General features: G+C 36.0%; 1 long non-coding RNA gene across 8 annotated transcripts in view; it reads left to right on the top strand.

Moving 5' to 3' along the window:
* The window catches only part of LOC148955684 (uncharacterized), a 47,388-nt gene that overhangs the window by 18,923 nt on the left and 6,284 nt on the right, over positions 1 to 22,181 (top strand). For 6 of the 8 annotated variants that reach the window (XR_016143738.1, XR_016143737.1, XR_016143733.1 and 3 more), the window contains exon 2: positions 15,802 to 15,926. This is a non-coding gene — a long non-coding RNA (uncharacterized LOC148955684). Of the gene's footprint in view, positions 1 to 15,798; positions 15,927 to 22,181 lie in introns of all 8 variants that reach the window. The other 2 variants (XR_016143740.1, XR_016143735.1) reach the window with 1 other exon arrangement.

Genomic DNA, 22,181 nt, shown 5'->3' with positions numbered 1-22,181 from the left:
TTAGCTGTTGGGAAATCTCGTATTCGCCTCTGTCACTGACATTGAGTCGTTTAAGCATAAAATGTATACTAAACTAAAAAGTTGGTAAAGACATGATTATGCTAACGTTGCACGTTACCTGGGTACAAATAATGTTAATTTGTGTTGCTTAAAGCTTGTCAGTTTTATTTCAAAACTGTTTCAACATGGAATGCTGACGAAAGTATAAATTTATTGCAACTAACTAAACATTGATCGAATTAAAAGTTTAGCTAGGCACGCGCGCTGGAATCTATTCTACAGAGTGGTGATTTGTTGAAATCCCTAGATCAGACGAGTTATAGAAAAACGTGGGTAATCTTAAGTAGTAAGGCATGTATCGATTGAAACCCTACAAGAAAACCTACGCCTGAGGCAGTGTAGTTTCACGGGCACATTGCAAAAAGCATGCAAACCTATAAAGTGGTCAAACATGTTTTGAGAGTATAGTCGAGACTTTATAAGACAATCAGACTAGTTTTTTACTATTGATATCAATTGCACAAGAATATACACTACAGTTTCACGTGCACATTTTAAAAACCTGGCAAACCTATAAAGTGGCCCAACATGTTTTGAGAGTATAGTCGAGATTATATAACACAACCAGTGTGGTTTTTGAGACAATATCCGTTTTTTACGGCCGATCAGAGACAGCGGAGGTTGTTCCATATACGATAACTTGATTGATAATTGGATACTAATAAAAAGGAGTGATTTTCATTCGTCCTTGAGATTTCGTATTTAATGACAATGCATTACGATTAAATTTGCATAATGTTTTAACATACCATGGATAATACATTTAATATTATTGACTTTGAATCTATGGCTACTTCGATTTATAATGTGAGTACAGTTTAGTAAACTTTCTTAATTTATTTCCAAATAAAATAATTTTACATTGTCATTCCACCAGTAAATTTAAACTTCAGGGGACATAGCCCTCCCCCCAACCATCCAAACTCCACAATCTGATGAGTATAGTCGCTCGAAAACGTAAAATACGCTCTTTTTTCCATTATGTAAACCCCATCTTCCCCCCTCCCCGCTGTTTACAAGTTTAATTCATTCAGTAGAAATAGTTCTTTTCGTTCAAAAAATGTCCTTTCCTCGTTCATGCTTTTAAAATCTGCTTTCTATATCGGCTTAAATAGAACCATCTGTGTTTATAATGTTGTTACAGATAAGGGGAAGGTTTTTGAAGCAGACTTTACATGCTTGTGTTATCGCATAGATTAATGAGACATGTGTTTGTGTAATTCAAGACACTTTGAAAAAGAGATTCTTTTTGGTCAAATTAAACGAGAGTAAATCTTTTGAAATGCAAAGCACAAGTGATGTTTGAGCAATGTTTTCAATTTAAAATAGGGTCTAACGTTATAGTATACTAAAAAGTTGATATTAAAATCGTTAATTAAAGAATAGTACACTAAACTCAGAATTGATATACAGCCAAATCGTATTCAAAATATTTTCTTGGGAAGAAATTTAAATTTTGTATTAATTTTGGATTTTAGCTCGCCTTTAACAAACTTAGTCATTGCTAGTTGAAACTCTGCACAAAAAAGACAGGGAGCTCTACAAATATGAAAATCGATTTCAGAGGACAAACTATATTATTGGAAGATATTTTTGAAGTCCCATTCCGCCCAAACTCAAAATTTTCCAATATTTTACTTTAGAAGTTTTTTTAAACATTTGTAAAGAACTAATAGATAGAGCGCTACAAACATCAGAATCAACTTTAGAGAAAAAATTATATTATGGGAAGTTGTTTCTGAAATCCCCCTTCCCCCCAAACTCAAATTTTTCAAAGAATTACTTGGGAGGCTTTTTTAAAATGTATAAAGCCCTAATAGATAGAGTACTACAAATATCAGAGTCGAATTTAGAGGACAGTTTGTACTTTTGCAAGAGTTTTTTGAAATCCCCCATCCCCCCACCCTCAAAACTTTCCGAAATTTTACTTTGGAAACTGTTCAAAATATTTGTAAAGCGCTAAAACCTAGAGTGTTACACACATCAGAATCGACTTTAGAGAACAATTTATGTCGTGGGAAGATGTTTTTGAAATTCCCCTTCCCCCCAAACTCAAAATTTTCCAAAATTTTACTTTAGAAGCTTTTTTAAATATTTCTACAGTACTAAGACATACAACGTTACAAACATCAGAATCAACTTTAGAGGGCAATTTATCTGTAAAAGAGGGGTCATTATTTCAATCTAAATTTTTCTTCGTTTTTAAGGAGGAGGATTCCTACAATTACTCTCCCCCTGAAAAGAAAGCAAGATGGAACGACGTCACATCGATGCAAGCTGCAAGGCCTTCCATCATAAGACATGCTGGTTCCATTACACATGCTCTGGACCAGCCAATGACCACACAACTTTTAATGCCAGGAGCCTCTCACACGAGTGTCAGCTCTGCGCAAACCTCTATGCAACCTGGCAGAAAATTGAAAAGAGAGTGGATGGCTTCTCATACTGCATCCGCCCCGTCTACTAAAGAAATAGATGTCACCGTCCCATCTATCCCCAATCATGCTTTGCCAGGACCATCTGTCACTCAACTGCAGTCTAAATTTGGAAATATAGGCATTCTACCTCTACCTTCTACCTGATTATAGAAATATCTACCTATTTCTTTCCAACTTTTTTTTAGTCTTTTCTTTTCGCCATTTTTTCAACACTCTAAGAGTGTGTGTCAGAGATATTGAAATATTAATCCCCTGCCCCAACCATTATTTTAAATATCTCTGCTCCCCTCAGAGATAGCTGAATATAATGTAATTTTTTTTTATTTTCAAAGAAAGCACTCTTTTGCTTCTTTCTGAACTTTCTGGGGGAGGGAGTGGAGACAAGTGTTTACTTAAATAAATCTAGGAGAGGGGAAATCAATTTCTGAGGGAGGTGTAAAAAAAATGGCACTTATTTAATATCAGGGTAAACATACGACTAGAAATGCTTCAGCATAAATAGGGTACTGCGTCTTTCCGAGCTTTCTGGGGAGGGGGTGGGGGCAAGTATTTAGTTTAAATAATGCTAGCAGGAATTGAGCCTTGAGGATGGGGTGAAAAATGAACATGGTTTATTAACTTTATAAAATAATGATTATTTCACACAGAAAATAAACCCTTTTTTTTAGATTAATGAATTAGCAGTGCCATCTTCATCAGGTCATGAAACACCAATTTTTAGTGGAACTGAAACAATTCTCGCACCACCAATGGAGCTTAGAGATTAGCCTGCATTAGTTCTAGACAATATAGAGTGGCAAAGTGGTTTTCTAAATGAGTGTTTTGGGGACATGGCCAGCCTATACGATTTAACTTGTGACATTGACATGGTGGGGGACCCGGAATAGACAGATAGATTTATGCGAGAGCATTTAGGTGTTGTTAGTAGTAGTAGTGCATCTGAACCGGGTCCTCATAAAGAAATTCCGTCAAAGGACAATACAGGCTGGCTTGATCAGCTATCCCCAAACACCCTGGAATACATACTAACAGGCTTAGAGGATTTCATGCCACCTCCATCCAATGCAATTGAACAGACTGGGGGTGGTGCTATTGACAATTCTATGTCACACCCCACCCTTCTGGTTAATGGTACAACTAGTAGTAGTAGTAGTAATAACAATATAGCAACATCATAAGTAACCCCACTTCCAGACTTTTTTCTTTCCAACTCTGCCTTGCACCATACAAAGGTCTACAGCACCAAATTCGACGATCCATTTAACTCTCTAGTGTCGGGGGATATAATAACAGATCCCCTGGCCATTACACATTTATATTCTAATAAGATTCGAGCCATTCTTGAACAACAGATGGGGGTGTGGGGGTGGGGGTCAGTTTAAAAGCATCAATAGCACTAAAAATATTTTTTAATGAAAATGCGAGCGAGCTGTATTCGAAATACTTGCACTCAGAGTTGTTGGCAATTCGCCCGCATTTATCAAATAATGAGGAGGTTTTTCTAAGTTGGGTTAATAGTATACAAAGTAAATGTAAAAATTATAAGGAGGGAGGTAACGGGTAAGTGGTTTCATTTATTGAGAGTTTAAACGTTAATATTTTATTGTTTAGAAAGGACGTTTTTTCTAAAGGTTGGCATGGGGGAGGGAGGCTAATTTAATTAAAATATTATTCAGATTTAGAAGGATACATAGGAAACAAATATGGTTCGATACGAAACTACCGGGCTTCAAGTAATAGTTTGTAATTGCCGCCTACAGACCTCTTCAAAAAGATATCACTAGAAAAAAGTTGTATGAAATGGTAGTTATTTATAGGAAGGGTTCAAAGTTCCCCATAGTAGATTTTAAATGGTCAATTTCCCGTGACATTAAAAGGAATATATATTTTCAAGCGGGCTAATGCACATTTAAAGATTGGTGTCATGGTGTTACAGTATGAAACCAAATTTGAGGAGGGTCACCGTTCCGATAAGAAGGGGTTATTATTTCCAGTGAGGGCTCCTTCAATTGAATCAGTGGAACATTGGGTGTGGCTTCTATACACACCACCCACAGAGCCTGATTCAATTGGACATTTTAATCCAATTACCGATATTAGTAGGGTTTTGGGGGAGGGTATGAAACAGTGTGCACGTTATTACTGTCCAACATGCCTCTCAAGATTTCGCTCTGATTTAAAGTTAAAGCATCACATGAAACACTGTAAACGTCATGGATACCAGGCAGTGGAAACGGTTAGCGAAGATAGAGAGATCTTGCGTTTTAAGAATTTCCAAAACTCGCTCCTGCAGAGCAATAAGATCGCTTTGGATTGCGAAGTCAACCTCACAGACGTGTACGATTCGTCAAATACAAATCGTGTTAAAATACATGAAGCCATATGGGTCTCTTACGCTCATGCAAAACGAGATTCCTATAATACCATGCAGGTGCTGGATGTAGTTGAGATGTTGAGTGACGGCGAAGACTTCATGCGCTCGGCATTGGCCAGTCTAATCTAAACAGCAAATGGTGCAGTTTCATGCCTTCTTTACACCAGCTATCTAATGCTCCTATCACCGGATGAAAGAGTGGCCATTAAAAATCGTAAAATTTGTATGGGTTTGCAAGGGGGAATTTGATGATGGTGTTGGGAATGGGGGGGGGAGGAGGAAGGTGATCGACCACGATCATTTGTGGCAGGAAATTACATCGGAGGGGGAGTAACTTCAGAGGGGTAGCACATCAGTCGTGCAATTTAAACGTTAGAAAGCAATATTTCGTACCTTTTTTTATACACAATTCCAATTATGACTTAGTTTGTTTTACCGGCGTTGGCCCGCATTGCCAAGGGTGGAGTTGTAGATGACGCATGGATAGATGGTTCTTTTTCATATAATATCATACCCAAATCATCGGAGAAGCTACTGCTGCTAGAATTCATGTGGAAAACAGTTGACAAGGGTAACACGTGCCTGAATAAAATCCATTTTTCTCTTCAGCTTCTTTCCCAAATCTTTAAGTCAATTGATTCAGGTACAGAAAATTGACAATTTTTATAGCTTCCCCATCCTAAAACAGCGTTTTCCCGATGATGAAATGTATAATTTATTAACTTGTAAGGGTATATATCCATATGATTATTACAATTCTGGCTCGAGGCTAGATGAGGTGTCATTACCGCCCATTGAAGCTTTCTACAATTCTCTAACTGAGAGTGAGTGCACAACTACCGCCTATAAATTCTCTAAGAGGTTTTTGGAAAAGGACAGGTTTAAAAAAGGGTAGAGTGATTGTAAACTATACTTGTCTAGTGCTTTAATCACTCTTCTGGAAATTGTGTGCAACTATATGGATAAAATCTATGGGGAATATGGGTTGGATTTAGGTTATTATTTTTCCACTCCTGATCTGGTGATGGACTTGATACTTAAAATCAGAAAAGAAGAAATCGGTCTGACCGCCGTTTTGGATGAGCATCTTTTTTTAGAGATATCAATGAGGGGTGGGTATGTTTTTCACGGGGATCTTATCGTGAAAACTGATCCGACCGGAAAGAACAGCCCACCGATGAAAACTCAGACGCAGTTTTTTTTAATATGCAGTCTCTTTACCCGTAGGTAATGTCTAACTGCTGTTTGCAGTTTGACAATTATAAATGGCTTGACAATCCGTGTGCTTCGAATTTCCCCGATATTGCTAGTGTTGAGGAGAATGGGGCACAGGGATGGTTTTTTGAAATTGACGGTGAAATACTCATGGAAATCCATGACTCGGTAAAAGACTTAGTTTTTCCGTGCATAAATAGACCGGTGGGTAGGGATTCTCTGAGCCCCTACAATTTATCTTTATTAGAGGATGGGAGTATGCACTGGGTACCTTCAAAACAAAAACTAATTGTCGACCTCAACCCAAAGCAGAATATCGTTGTTCATTACGTGCTATTGAAATGGATGGTGTCCAATGGTTTCAAGGTCACAAAGATTTATAGAGCCCTCCAATTTGATCAAAAGCCTTATATGAAAACGTTTATTGACACCTTTGTCAGTAAGCGTTCACAAGCAAAAACGAAAGTTGAAAAAGAAGTCTATAAACTCATTTTGAACTCAGCCTTCGGTAAAATGTGCGAAAGCGTACGAAACAGAACTTGTTGTGGAATTGTAACTAATCAAGCAGATTTTGCTTGACCCAGAGTGTAATCACACTTCGCGCCGTATCAACAAGTCGACTCTAATATTAGATCCTTGCTTTATATACTTAGAAACATTATATGAAATGAGTGTATTGACTTCTGGGGTACACGTACGTAAATACCCAAGAAACTTACGCTTTCATTTATTCCATAGTATGGAAACTGCTATGATCAAATGAAGGATGAGATCAAGTGTATTACAGAGACACTAATGCATTCCTGTTAAAAGTTGAAGTTAAAAATTTATTGAATGATTTGGAAAATGGTGAGCACTAATTGGCTCACGAATAGACTACACTAATTGGGATGAATCCCGCTACCCAGAGCTAGTGAAACGCCATGTCCCATATCAAGTGTTAATTTTAAAATGTGACACAGGAATCGATCTGATATCCAGTAGTGTGTTTCCATGGCTGAACGTATACTTTGTGAAAACACACAACAAAGATATCAAACAAATTTACAAGGGGGTGCCTACACACTTTGTAAAAATTATTTTAACATGACTGTGTATAGGAACTGTGTGGAACTTAGTTTAGTCCCAAGAGCGAAAGTCATGGCGATTCGCTCTTTACAATTTAAAAACTACACAGTTAGAGTTGAGAAAAACGCCATGTCGGCCATATCGGACAAAGTCTATGTACTTGAGGATGGTGTGAAGGTACTACCACACGGTCATTATTTAATCTCAGACCAAGTTGAAAGTGTAGAGTACAGAAAACAACTCGGTCTACAAAAATTAACTTAAATTCATTTAAAAAAAGTAAAAATTGGGTGGGAGGTTTTTTTTTGGGGTGATGGGTGTTTTTAAATTCTTTTTTTTATCAAACAATTTTCAATGTGTGTGTGTGTGTGTGTGTTCAAGGCAGAGCAATTCCAATATTTAATGCCCCCCTCCGGCCCGCCCCGCCACAGTGGGCCCCGCGGCACTTCCCTGCCGCTGCAGCAGGCTCCGCAGCGCTTCCCGGCCACCGCAGCGGCCGCTCCCCGAGGGGACCCCATTTCAAATTTAAAATGCTGTAAATAATAGTGATATTATTATTTTAAGTGTGTGCATATTCTAATAAATGTTGTATTTTTTATAAATAAATTAAAAAAAAGTGTATTTATGGAAGTGTTTTTTTTTCTAGTAATTATGTAAATGTTGTATTTTTTATTATAAATAAATTTAAAAAAAAAGTGCATTTTTTCGTGTTTAATGTGCTTTTTTCATGTTCAATGTAGTATTTATATAGTGCTATTACTTTTTTATGTGTATAATAAAAGAAAATATGATTCTTTATTCGTCTACTTCTTCTTCTAATAGGGAAATTATTTAGTCATTAGACAGCTATAACCTACAGTTAGTTGTCTAGGTGAACTGTTGAAGGGAACATGTATCAATTTTAAACATTATTTAGATCGTGTCTGTTTGGACCGTCAATGCCGGGCAAAACGAAAATCTTGACTAAAATAATTTAAAATTGCGATAAAATGTTTATGAAAAAACCGAAAAAAATCTTCTATTGGCGCATTATTTGGCAGGAGCCCTACAACGAAATAAAAGAAATTGACACGACGGGGTTGGTACAATTACAATTCATACAGGGACTTGATGTTTTCAGCATTGTTGAACCAAACTCTTGGCTGATTATTGACGATCTGGCTGAATCTATTGAACAATGGTCCCAGGAAATACTACAACTGTTCACTGTTCGCTCTCATCATGAACAGATTTCCATCACTCTGGTTCTACACAATCTCTTTCATCAGAGCAAATGTATGCGAACACTTGCATTGAACTGCACCTACTATATCATCTACAGAGTTGTTCGTGATTCTAGCTCACTAATAACTCTCAATAAACAAATATACCCCGGCACCCCTAAATTTCTGCTCTCAGAATACAATCAGGCAACTAATAAACCCTACGGCTATATCCTATTGGATTTTAATCAAAATACACCCGAGGATCTGCTTGTAGTCACAGATATTTTCGACAATGAGATTACAGTATATCTCCCCGTGAACAGTAAAAAGACCTATTAGTTGCTATCATGACACTGAAGAAAGTACATGAAAATAGACATTTATTTTCAGTTCTAAGCACTTCAAAACCATCGCTTATGAAAGCTATACTCAAACATGGTATTGACAATGATTTCATTAATCTAATATCTGAACTTTGTTTAAATTTGACCGAGGGCAATGTTCAACTGCCAGAAGTAGTTAAGTAACAGGCAAAGCAACATCGTTCCATTGTACGTTCATTAGGCTCTAAAAAGAAAGGAAAGAATTTTAAAAGGAAACGACTTCTTCAGGCGGGCGGTAGCTTTTTCACACTTTTACTGCCAATAATTGCAGGACTTGTAAATATCTATCATTAGAGAAAGGCCAAGCCCCATAAATTGTTCCTAAGTTAAATCACTTTCTCACTCGTGGAACCCATTGAGGAAATACTGAGAAAATTCATTCATAACAACATTACTAATGATGATAAAATACTGTTCTCGCTTCAAGGTACACTTCGCTGAGTGGGTAAACGTAAGTTCTGTTTTACGAGGGCTACTAATATTGACCATAAAAAAGAATCATCGCCTCGAAATTCTTCTGATAGAAAACAATTAAAGACGGAGGAATTGGATTCAATTGTATTGAAAATTGGAAATATAATGCCCCAATCATATGGTGAAAAAAGTAAACGACTCCTAACTTATCTCATGGAAAGTGGTCAAGATCATATTCAAGTTGATGGCAATGGGAAATGGATTAAAATTCAGGACAAGAGCTATAATCTACTTGATTTAATCTATGATAGGGTTACAAATCGTAAAGGACTATTATCATTTGACGCTCATCTATACAACTTTCTAAATACATTAAACTTCCCCAAAAGCCTTATTAGCAATAGACAAATTCTAAAAAAAATTAAATGAACATACACCCTCTTCATCATCATCAACAATAACAATACCATTAAAATATGAAGAGGAAGAAGAAGAAGAAGATTTTAAATCAATCTTGGAAAATACTAGCACACCTAGTGGAAACTTGACAATGGTGGCGAGGAGGAGCACACCATTGATAGCTAAACAAAAGCAAAAACGTATCATGTCACCATCACCCCCATCACCAGCCACAACTAGTATACAAAAGGGTAGCGGACGTTACACTACGTGTTTATGTTCAAAATGGTTGAAGTTCTGAAAGGTGTTTATGAAAATATTGGTAAGGCTGGGAGTTTAAGTTCCCCCACCACTCTTTCCAAAGTCATTGGTGTTCACACTAAGAGTGTACGAGACTATCTACAAAATGAATCAAGTTACACTCTGCAAAGAAATCATAGACTTCGTGCTAATCATTATCGAAAAACTAAAGCCTTTTTCCCATTGCATATAATGCAAGCAGATCTCCTAACTGTAAATGAGATTCAGCGACATCACAATACACCGTACAAGTACATTCTACTTGCAATCAGTGTTTATAGTCGTTATGCATATGCAATTCCATTGCGATCAAAGAGAGGCGTTGAAGGTGCTCCGGCTATACAAAATATTCTCCAACAGGATTCATATAAAAAAATTCAAACGGATCGTGGTAGTGAATTGGTTAATCCCCATGTTGCAAAAGTACTAGTAAAATATAGTACAGTGCTCTATCATAGTCGTAGTCCTTTAAAGGCTGCATTGGCCGAACGATTGATAAGAACTATTCGACATTTAATTTCAAGCTACTGTACATTCAAAAATACACCTCCTTTTATTCATGATTTAAATAAAATCATGTTGATCTATAATCAACGACCTCATCGATCATTGTCCAACTCAACCCCAACGGAAGTTTATCATTCTGATCATGATACAATTGACACTTTTCTTAAACAATATTGCAATGAAACGATTGTCAAGAAGAAGAAAAAATTCAATGTTGGTGATACTGTTCGAATTAATAGAACAACTAATGTTTTTGAAAAGGGGAAATACTTGTGGTACACAGAACTTTTTAAAGTGGCAAAAATCCTAGACACTAAACCCATAACTTATCGTTTGTGCGATACCAAAGATGAAGAGATTCTCGGTCGCTTTTATAACTACGAGCTACACAAAGTTAAGAATAATAGTGAAATCTATCAAAATGAAAAGATATTAAAGAATCGTACTCACAGGGATAGGAGACAGATATTTTATCGGTGGCTAGAATACAACTCTGGACTCGATTCTTGGATCAGTGTTGAAGATATTGACAATTCCCAATTATTTTAACGTAAAATTTCTGCCCAATGTTTACAATCCTCTCTACACCGACTTGAACACTACAAATGATGTTTTGACGAAACTCTCACCCGCCATCAAATTTGACGGTACATATAAAGTGGCTCTACTCGTCTGGATTCTCGAAAATAAATATGATATCCCGAGAAAGGTTCATGCGTATGATATATAAGATACCATTCTATTGGTCACTCTTTGTCGACTATGAATGGGTTGAAGCACTTAAATCTAACGAATATCCACATGTTAAATTGAAATATATAGAATACGATAACATGACAGATTTGTGCCGTACAATCAATAGAAAAATCTCATATCGTAGGAATGGTACATTCCATTTTAATTATTCATTGGAACACGATAGCATTTACTTTACCTCACCTGTTGACACTGAAATAATTATTCTCAATGATAATCTGATAGACGTTCTTGGCTTTAAATAGAATAAGATCAATGGGAAAAATGCTGGCACTGTTTACGGGATGGGTAAAGTTATTTTTGCTGATTATCCACTCAGTTTCGCCTCGGACTCTTGCATATTTTTTTATGCATCCCTTGTGGAAACATCGAGATTTGGTAATTCAATTGTCCCCATCCTTCATGTTTTTTAACAAAAACAACCCTTGAACTTGTTCATCACTATAATATAAAGCATCTTCAGTATGTTCCTGTAAACACTTCTAATTTGGAACTCTGTCAGTTAACACTAAGAAGTGAATTGGGTGATCCTCCAGCAATAACAAAAGGCTTAGCAGTGATTATATGTCATTTTCGACCCATTGTCGGCGACACCAACATCATCACCTAAAATGAACAAAAGAAGAAGTCCATTTGTCTGTACCGATATCGATTGCTATGTTGGTGCTCTGAGTCCACATCAAATAGGCAATGGATTGGACTACTTATCCAACTATGCAAGCTACATACAATTTATGATGATGACGCCAAAGGCATACAAGGAGTTGAGAGGACAATCATTGGGCTATGAATATCGATCAGGTGTTGATACTGATGGTAAGTTGACTACTGCAGCGAGCCAGGAATATCATCTGGTTGGAAAATTAAATCATGAGATATTCCAAATATCTCAGTGGTTACCCCAATGTCAAGATTGGCATAAAGTTGTAGCCAGCCCCATCGAATTTCATTTTGAGAAAAACACTTCCTGCAGCACCCAATGCAAATGTCATTATCACATCGGCAATTCTCCACGTCCGAAAACAGCAGGTTATGAGCTCTGTTGCATTGGCAGTGGAAAACCTAAGAGCCAATGGTAACAACATTAAAGTTCTTGTCCCCCATACGATCACCAATCAACGTCACATTGCCACCGGCTCTCGTAGCTATACCGATTCATCATTTATCAATGGAGAAATCCCATCAAAACTGGCTTTGGCCTTTGTGAAGAGTGGCAGTGCCGTTGGATCCTGGACTGAATCCCCCCATGATTTTATTTTTTTTGGTCTATCTAGCCTTGTGTGCAAAGTGAATGGTATTCCACTATACACTCTATCATTTGACGAAAAATCCTATACAACTCTGTACGAGTTGACCATGCAATCTCTAGTTCAAGACTCCCAACTATTCGAAAATGGAATAACAGTTTCGATGTTTTCAAAAAATCTTGGCGTAATTGTTTTAGACTTGTTGGAGACCCAGTGTATCAGCATAGTACGAACAGGGAATGTATTTTTAGAGTGCATATTTGCTGATGCTTTGACTGAGAGTATCACGCTAATATCATTGAGTCAATTTTAAACCTATTGGGAAATCACACCCGACGGCAGTGATCTACTAGGCCTAGCACCATGAACACAAACCAAAAAATCAACGTATTTAGTATGGATCCTTACAGGTCCCAGCACAAGTCCTATTTCCTAGCTTCAGACTTCATTGAAAAAATTCCGAGTGTTAAGAATACCCTAATTATTGTTAATAGTAGTTCATCAACGTCAAAGGCTGGCCGTTGGTTATGCATCTTTCAAACAGTCAAGAACATGTATTTTTTCTATCCTCGCGACTTATTATACATACTATGCATTCCTTACATCAACGGCCGCGCTGAAAGCAGCGGAACAAATATTCTGCAAAATCAGCGAAGAGTACAAAATTTTAATACTCAGACATGTGGTTTTCATGCACTACTCTTTTTTCATATTCAAATGTCATGGCTACACCTAGAGACAGTTTCTTAACATCTATGTTGACCTACATCGTTTGAACCACTTTCTAGTGGTAATTATACTTACAAGCTTATTTAATATTGATTTTTGTGCCCTACTAATAAATTGTTCTAAAAATGTATGTGCAATTGTTTATTAATAAATTAAAAAAATATACATGATAAAAAACGACTTTTCTACTCTTTAGATTTCATCTTCTACTAGGTATAGGTATTTGTCGATAACAACTAATGCAGGTAGATTATCTGAATTCACAGTATACTGATCCTGATTTGCTGCAATGTCAGGGTCGAATTTTCTACAGTAGAATGTAACTTCACTCTTGTCATATCTCTTTGTATAGTCAATTACACTCTTCTCATTCATTTTGTAGAATTCACCTGTTTCAATTTGCTTATTTGAAGCAATGTCAAAAACAGTGTCATCAAGTGGCGAATCATATTCTGTCACAGCCAAATAAAAACCAGTGGGCTATTAATCATAAGATACATTGTCTTTACAACGATGACGTAAAAACAATATTCTTTTGTTATTCCAACAGTTGAATCGTTGACCCGGCTCTTCCTCCCAGAACAATCTAAAGCCTCGACGATACCAATCTCGTATCAATAAACTAAAATCACGCTTTTGATTCTTTCCAATCATACCAGGTTATCTATTCTCCCATTGATTTCTTTTATCATAGCGGCAATTGGAGCATAGGTGTCCTCTAGGAAGAGAGTCCCACAACTCTTCAAGACAGGAACTACAACCTTTAATTTGCATAGCATATCCTCTATGCAGTTTACTCGGGTTGCATCATCTACACTTCAACTCATACTCATCAATCATTTTGCAATTCTCACATGATGACCAGCTGCCCAGTGTGTAAACGCATAGTGGGTATGTATGGAATATTTTTTTCATGTGTTGAAACTCTCACCGCCACAATGAAACTGAGCTACCAACAACAACAACAAATTGAGTGGGATAGAGAGAGAGGAGTAAATCATCCTTGAACACCATCTTTCTCACGAGAAAAAAGTCCTAAATATCTAAACTAGTGTTTAAAAGCATATCCACAATTTCATATTGCCGTGTCGTGATTAATATATCAATAAATTTTGTAAATGCATTTGAACCACAACGTAAAAGCTTCATGCAATAGTCTAATGACGGAGAATCAGTTTTAATTATATCGACAAGCATTCCCTGAGAAAATAACTTCCTTTGAATAGACAGCTCTTGAAAATCATCATCTAGAATCAAACGTTTTTCCATAAGCACTAGATTCCCCATGATTCGCTCTTTTCTAACAAATCTATCCATTTTTTAGAGTCCTAACACTCTCAAAACCAACTTCAGACTAACCAGAATATTTTTTTCTACTCTAAAAGATAAACGCTAGTCTACTTTAGAAAGAAAAATACCTTTGATTTAGAAACAATTTTATTGAGCATAATTACAACAATAATATTCACTGATGCATTTTGTTCTCATCAATATATTTCACTAGCGCATCTAATGCTGCCTGAAGTCTATTTAAATGCACAATATTCAGTTTCGCAGCAAAACATATTTGCTCAGTTTCGTAGCATACATATCGTCCCATTCAAGGCATAGTCTACAGCCTCCGGTTATTTCCACAGACACATTTGGTACTCGTATATCCTTGCTGCTGCTGCCGGCTCCACCATCAATCTCTAATAGTGTAAATGCTCCACTCATTTTCTCTACTTATATCCTCTCAAATAAACTATTCTCTCTGAATTCAATTCTCTTACTAATGTGAATTACAATGAAAATCACTCCTTTTATTCAAATCCAATTACCAATCAAGTTATCGTATATGGAGTAGCCTCCGCTGTCACTGATTGGCCCTAAAAAACGAATGTTGCCTCAAAAAACACTCTGGTTGTGTTATACAATCTCGAGTACACTCTCAAAACATGTTTGACCACTTTATAGGTTTGCCAGCTTTTAAAATGTGCACGTGAAACTGTAGTGCATATTCTTTTGAAAGTGATATCAATAGTAAAAAACTAGTCTGATTGTCTTATAAAATCTCGACTATACTCTCAAAACATGTTTGACCACTTTATAGGTTTGCATGCTTTTTGCAATGTGCCCGTGAAACTACACTGCCTCAGGCGTAGGTTTTCTTGTAGGGTTTCAATCGATACATGCCTTACTACTATCTTAAGGGGACACTAATTGCGGTGGATAGATTATAAAAAATGCTATTTTATGGTATTGTCTTTAGGAAAAAAAACAGCCCGTTCCGTAGATACTAAAACAAATTTTTTGTGCCTTCATAAAAAAAACACAAGAAACCCTTGCCTCTCTATAATTTGTGCCCCCTTAAAATCATATACCTTGAAGACACGTACAAACAATGTTCATCATTCATGCAAAAATTACCGTCATATGAGCATGTTTCCAATAAAATATAGACCCTGCCCATATTCATTAGATCCTTATTAGTTTTTATTCAATTAATACTTTACATTTAAACTAAGTCTTTCCCTAGATCACTTTAATTTAGTTGCTCCTCCTGGTCTAGTTATGATTTTAAACCTCTTATCTCTTATCAATATTTTTATTTCTGTTTTATGCAATATTAGTCTATGGATATGTTAAGTACATTATAGAAACACTGAATTATGCAAAGTGTTCATATTTGTATGAACACTTACATTGACCTTTTTTTGGAAGCAGACGGAAGATATACGGGAATTGGTCGCTGTGTGTACCAGTCACGCGAAGGAACATACGACCTTACCATGCATAAAATTGACGTTTGTGATTATTCTGATGTTGTCAATCAGACCTTGAACTGGAAGGTAAATTTTTATAATACTATATTTGCTTCATTGTGAACCTAAATTTTTCGCATTTCAATTTCTAACCTTGTCTTCAGCCTCCTTTAATCTACTGTCTTAGGGGAAAACAAAACCCACTCAATCTAAAAATTTTAGGAGCAGACAATTCCTTATTCCGCCTGTAGAAAATAAAAGATTAATGAATGAGGCTCTCGAAAGTCTTTGACCAGTCATGAAATACAGACATTTGATAATAAAATCTAGCTCTATAAGTCTATAAGTTGTGCAAAGCACTAGTTTTTCAGAATTCTGGAAATCATAGGCAGTGCAATAGCGCTGCCTAGAACGATGTTGAACGATGTTAGCACAATGTATTATTTATTTTTTGTTTTCTTCTTCTTCCATACCAGGGCACTTCGTATCGACGGAGTCGTCGTAGAAACTTGGAAAAGGGCTCATTCGATTGGAAATTGGAAAAGCTAGTGCCCTTTTTAATAGTCGAAAGAGATTGGAAGGCAACTAACCATTTCCACGCCCACCATTTCCCCAAACATATCCAAGCAAAATTTTGTGATAGCAATTTTGTTCAGCGTAGTTGATTTCCACATGGAAATTATGTTTTTAAGAAGGAAACTCCCCCACAGCCCTCAGGGCAAGGGTTTTAAGTTGTGCCCTGGGGGCATATAAGAACGATGTTGGCACTACAGTATAGAAATTATAGGCAGTATGATCTTTCCTTGTCTTACCCATTATAAAAACCCGGACCGAGGTGCGAGTGCTCCAGAGAACGTAGAATCATAAGCGACATTAGATCTTTTCACGTGTAGACAAGTCAGATTTCTCTTGAACGCGAAACTTAGCTTCAGCGTTGGAACACTAAATTTTGAAGAAACTAATTTTAAATAAATTTATTCTAATACATATATGAAAATCGGTAACTATTAGTGCAATGTTATTATTGGATGTTTTTAGGAATTAAAAGTAGGTTTAGAAGTCTCAAGTTGGTTTCAAAGGCATTTTGAGAAAGTTTCTACCAAAATACGTGTTCCATGGTAATTGGACCGCTGATGGCAGATGAAATGAGAGGAGCTGTTTGTACGCGCTAATACAAGAATAAGTGGGAGGAGCTGTATGTTCGCACTGAGAATGAAGAGCCAGAAATTATCTGTAGTAAACTTACCGCTATATCTTTATATTGTGGTTGGCACAATGTATTATTTATTATTTTTTACTTTTAGACCAGGGCACTTTGTATCGAAGAAGTTGTCGTAGAAAATTCGAACAGGGCTCATTCAATTGAAAATTGGATTGGCCTGTGGCCTTTTTAATAGTCGAAAGTTATCGGAAGGCAACTAACACCCCTTCCACGCCCACCATTTCCCAAAACGCATCCAATCAAAATTTTGCGATAGCCAGTTTGTTCAGCGTTGTTGATTTCCACATAGAAATTATATTTTTAAGGAGGAGACTCCCCCACAGCCCTCAAGGCAAGGGTTCTATGTTATGCCCTGGGGGTATATAAGGTTTTTATAGAAATCGTTGGTGTAGAAACTTCAAAAACGGCTCATTCGATTGGAAATTCAAAGGGCTAGTTCCATTTTTATTACTCGAAAGTGATTGGATGGAAACCAACCCCCCTCTTACGCCCACATTTTCCCCAAACACATCCAATCAACATTTTGAGATAGCCATTTTGTTCAACGTAGTTGAAAGTTCTGGAAATTAGGATTTGAGGATGACAACCACCCCCCCCCCTTCACAGCCCTCAGGGCAAGGGCTTTAGGTTATGCCCAGGGGGCATATAAGGTTTTTATAGAAAGTGTTGTCACAGACACGTCAAAAAGGGCTCATTCGATTGGAAATTGAAATGGCTTGTGCCCTTTTATTAGTCGAAAGTGATTGGAAGGCAACTAATACCCCATCCCCGCCCACTATTTCTCCAAACACATCCAATTCAAATTTTGAGATAACCATTTTGTTTCACGTAGTTGAAAGTTCTGGAAATTAGGTCTTTGACGAAGACAACCACCCTCACAGCCCTTAGGATAAGGGTTGTTATTTATGCCCTGAGGGGTATATAAGATGTTTATAGAAAGCGTTGTCGTAGAAAATCAAAAAGGGCTCATTTGATTGGAAATCTAAGGGCATAGTGCCCTTTTTAATAGTCAAAAGTGATTGGAAGCCTTGACATTTTTATAGTAAAGATCGATGTGGGTACAACGTTTTTTTTTTGTTTTTTTTTTTAGCTTTTTTTTGTTTAGACAAGGGCACTTCGTATCGAAGGAGTTGTTGTAGGAACTTAGAAAAGGGCTCATTCGATTGAAAATAGAAAGGGCTGATGCTATTTTTAATAGTAAAAAGTGATTGCACGGCAACTAATCTCCCTCCCACGCTCACCCTCACATTTGCCCATTATGTTTAAAAACTAAATGTTGCCTTACGATTAAATCAAAATGCACAGTGTTAATACTAATTCCTAATAAGGCATTTCAGCAGTATCCCAAGAACGACTGAGGATATAATGTTCAAACTATCGGGGCTACTTCTGCTCTTAAAATTTGACCAAATCAAAATAGCGTAAGTGTATCCAAGCTATCAAAGAGAGTTAACAGATTTTTTTGCGAATGCGATCAAGTTTTCCATTTCAGGTCAATTAGAGGAGGTATGAAACTAAATTAAACTAAATTAAACTAAGGCATCTAAGCAGTATCCCAAGAACGACTGAGGGTATTATGTTCAAACTTTGGGGCTACATCTGCTCTTAAAATTTGACCAAATCAAAATAGCGTAAGTGTATCCAAGCTATCAAAGAGAGTGAACAGATTTTTTTGCGAATGCTATCAAGTTTTCAATTTCAGGTCAACTAGAGGAGTATGAAACTAAATTAAACACTACTATTTGTGTCCAAATTTTTAAAAGGGTGTATGCTGTTAAACATTGCTGAAAATTTTTTCTCCAGCCTACAAATAGCAGGCCAAACTATAAAGTCTTAAAAAACCGGAAAGATTTAAAGTATTATTTTCTTTTCCCCTAAAAAGATCATGTCAATATAAAACGAACAGAAATTAACTAAAAAAAAACTTTTTCCTCAAAATAAGTTTTTCAGAGAAAAGTAAAGAACTCCATCAAACCAAAAATGAGCAAAAATCAAATCAAATAATCTACCAAGCGTCAAACTTCCACAAATCAGCATCAATAGAACTAAAATAGAACTCTAAAACAGAACTCTAAACTAAAACTCTAAACTAAAACTCTAAACTACAACTCAAAACTAAAACTCTAAACTAAAGCTCTAAACTAAAACTCTAAACTAAAACTCTGAACTAAAAATATAAACTGAAAATCCGAACTAAAACTCTAAGCTAAAACTCCAAACTGAAAATCTAATCTAAAACTCTAATCTAAAATTCTAAAATATAACTAAAAAATATAACTTTAAACTATAACTCTAAACTGAAACTCCAAAATAAAACACTAAAATAAAAATAAAAATTATAACTCTAAACTAAAACTCTAAACTAAAATTCTAAACTAAAACAAAACTAAAACCCTAAACTAAAACTCTGAACTAAAACTCTAAACTAAAAATCTGAAATAATACTCTAAACTAAAACTTTGAAATAAAACTCTAAACTAAAATTTTAAAATAAAATTATACTACCACTCCTAACAAAAACTCTGAGCTAAAAATAAACTAAAACTCTAAAATAAAACTCTAAACTAAAACTTTAAAATAATACTCTAAACTAAAGCTCTGAACAAAAACTCTAAACAAATACTCTAAAACAGAACTCTAAACTAAAACTCTAACCTAAAATTTAAAGTAAAACTCTAAACCAAAATTCTAAGCTAAAACTCTAACCAAATACTATAAACTCCAACTTTAAACTAAAACTCTGAGATAAAGCTCTAAGATAAAACTACAAAATGAAAATCTAGATTAAAACTCTGAACTAAAGCTCTAAAGCAAAACTTTAAAATTAAAATCTGAACTTAAAATCTAAACTTTAAATCTAAACTAAATCTCTAAACGTGATACAGGATAGCTATGCTGAATCTGATATGGCCGAAAAAAAGACATCTAGGGTTTTTTCTACTTCTTGACAGATAAATATAATAAATGGGCTGATATCACCTTTATCACCATCTCTTATGGCTCTAAAATATTGTTTTTTATTTGAAACTCGTATTACCACGAGCGGATATTGGAACTTAATTAATATCAAGTTGGTGAGTAACCTTGCTACTCTTCCGTTACCATCAATAAATGGGTGGATAGACACCAGCTTAAAATGAGCCAGTGCAGCGTACCTAATAGGATGTAACCTTCTGGCGTCATCTGAATTTAGCCAGTTTAAAAATTTAGTCATTAAAGACCTTACTTCTTGGGGAGGTGGAGGCTTATGATCACCAACATACACCTGCACACGTCGATAAACTCCACTTTCTTCAGGATTTACCTTTTCAAGCACAAGGTAATGCAAGTTTAAAATTACAGCCTCTGATATTGTTTTTTCTTTTTTGAGTAGATTACTTTTTAAATAATTGACTAGTGGTACACTATACATATTTGCATCAAAACATGTCTTGCTATGAACAAAATTAAATAAAAAAATTAAATAAAATTCACATATGAGCAACCTTTAAAACTCATGGCATGATGGCTTGGGGATTTAAGGAGCAGAATTTCAACGAAATAAGAGTGTTATTTTTTGGAAGAGATAGTAAAAGATAAGATTGGATGAACGTCATACAAAACTATATACAGGATGAGGGTGTGAAGAGTCAACATTTCGCCAGTCAGTATAATTCAAAGAATATAGTCACCCCCAATGAAAAACTGTGATGATTCGCAAAAACCTCTTTCGCGGGATGAAAAGGGATCAGAAACGAGCCCACCACACACTCTTCTGATATCCTCACCCTTAAATCTTTTGTCCCAGCAAGATATTCTTAACATGTCAAAAATACTGACAATAAGTAAGAATACTGTTGATCAGACAATTACGCAGCCGTCAAATTCCCAGCCACATAAACCCCCCATCCCACATAGTGGTACTGTTCTATTATGCAAGAAGCACTCGAGAATTGAAGTTTGGTGAATTCTAATGAAATAAAACAAAACAATACTTTAGTAACAAAATTATGAAAAAACTATGAAATTATGAAATCTAAAACACGAATAGGTTCTTATGCAGCTTTACATCCCTTCCTCAAGAACTTAGACGTTGATTTCTCCGGAGCCATTAATGGCACACATCTCGAAAAAAAATTTGTCACTTTTTCCAAACCCGTGCCCCAGCAGTGCTGTCTTCCGACTCCAGGACTAACGGGCTACCAGCCGTCCTTGAAGATCGGTTATAAGTTCGAATTAAGGTGATTTTTTTGTATGATCTCGTCTTCTTCGGCCATTTAGCATCCAATCATAAGCTGTCCGAGGAAGGCGGCTTTGTTGTAAACGAAAGGCATGTTCCAAAATGTCCACATCTCCTTCCTTAGAACAGTAGTAGAAACAGGCTTGCCCGTTAAATAAGAATTTCAGAATTGGTAACTATTTGTTACCAGCATATATTTTAGAATTTATTCCCCAGGACATGACCTTATATCCCCCCCCCCCCTTCATGGGAACTGGAAGTCTTCTCTGTAACCATGCTTTATAGTAATAATCATTATTTGGAGTTGCTTGAATTACAAATTTGAAGCAAGACTTTGGTATTGTTAATTTTGTCTAACCAATGGCGTCAATTCAACAGAACCTTAGGAAGAGGGGCAAATTACCTTTTCAAAATTTGAGGGGGGAGTATTTTTTAATGGAAATACCTGAAAAGCATTTTTTGATGAAAATATCATAAAAGGTATTTTGAAAATACCCCCCCCCCCCCAATAAAAAAAAGTATTTTTCTAAATCTAAGCGTGAAAAGAGCACATGCCCACTCCTTCCGATTAATGGAAGTCTTCTCTGTAACCATGCTTTATAGTAATAATCATTATTTGGAGTTGCTTGAATTACATATTTGAAGCAAGACTTTGGTATTGTTAATATTAAGGCTGTGCCCAGCCTTAATCGGTTGTAATATTATCCCAAATATAGAATCAACCGAATTCTGGTGTCTATCTCATGTTTTTCTGAAAATGAAAGAAAAATAAAATTTTGCAAGACTCATATTCAAAGAATGGCATCTAATTAAATACAAATACTTTCAGTTTTAATGAAGACGAATAAGAGGATTAAGCTCATGAAAATAAGGATGGGGAAAATGTATTTTTGTTTTTAAT

Source organism: Artemia sp. Qi Xiang Cuo, chromosome 2, assembly GCF_049724085.1.
Source record: "Artemia sp. Qi Xiang Cuo chromosome 2, ASM4972408v1, whole genome shotgun sequence".
NCBI classification, from domain to species: Eukaryota; Metazoa; Arthropoda; class Branchiopoda; order Anostraca; family Artemiidae; genus Artemia; species Artemia sp. Qi Xiang Cuo.
The sequence above is the reverse complement of the archived record's forward strand: the minus strand, read 5'-3'. Positions and strand labels throughout refer to the sequence as shown.